At 26.0% G+C, this 570-nt stretch overlaps 1 protein-coding gene across 1 annotated transcript in view; it reads right to left on the bottom strand.

Moving 5' to 3' along the window:
• LOC102679379 (dynein heavy chain 10, axonemal) overlaps nucleotides 1–570 on the bottom strand; it is a 39,587-nt gene that overhangs the window by 29,520 nt on the left and 9,497 nt on the right. The gene's annotated exons all lie outside the window — the stretch shown is intronic.

The raw sequence follows: 570 nt of genomic DNA, 5'->3' as shown, positions 1-570 counted from the left end.
TTCTAAAAAAAAAAAAAAAATATTGCTATTTGGAAGTTTAGCAAAAATTTATTTTCGTAAGTGAAGATTTGAATTTTTCAAGATATTTTCAAAACTTATCCAAAAATATGTATATTATGCCTATTTAGTTAAGGATATCGTGGGCAAGTCTTCAAAAGATATGGAATTGATAAGCTTAATAAAAATTTATTTTCGTAAGTGAAAATTTGAATTTTTCAAGATATTTTCAAAACCTGTCCAAAAATATGTACATTTTGCCTATTTAGCTAAGAGTATCGTGAGCAAGTCTTCAAGAGATATGGAATCGATAAGCTTAATAAAAATTTATTTTCGTAAGTGAAGATTTGAATTTTTCAAGATATTTTCAAAACCTGTCCAAAAATATGTACATTTTGCCTATTTAGCTAAGAGTATCGTGAGCAAGTCTTCAAGAGATATGGAATCGATAAGCTTAATAAAAATTTATTTTCGTAAGTGAAAATTTGAATTTTTCAAGATATTTTCAAAACCTGTCCAAAAATATATACATTTTGCCTATTTAGCTAAGAGTATTGTGAGCAAGTCTTCAAG

This window comes from Apis dorsata, unplaced genomic scaffold (assembly GCF_000469605.1).
Source record: "Apis dorsata unplaced genomic scaffold, Apis dorsata 1.3 scaffold_326, whole genome shotgun sequence".
In the NCBI taxonomy this organism is placed as follows: domain Eukaryota; kingdom Metazoa; phylum Arthropoda; class Insecta; order Hymenoptera; family Apidae; genus Apis; species Apis dorsata.
Note: the sequence above shows the minus strand (reverse complement) of the source record. Positions and strands in the feature narration are given on the sequence as shown.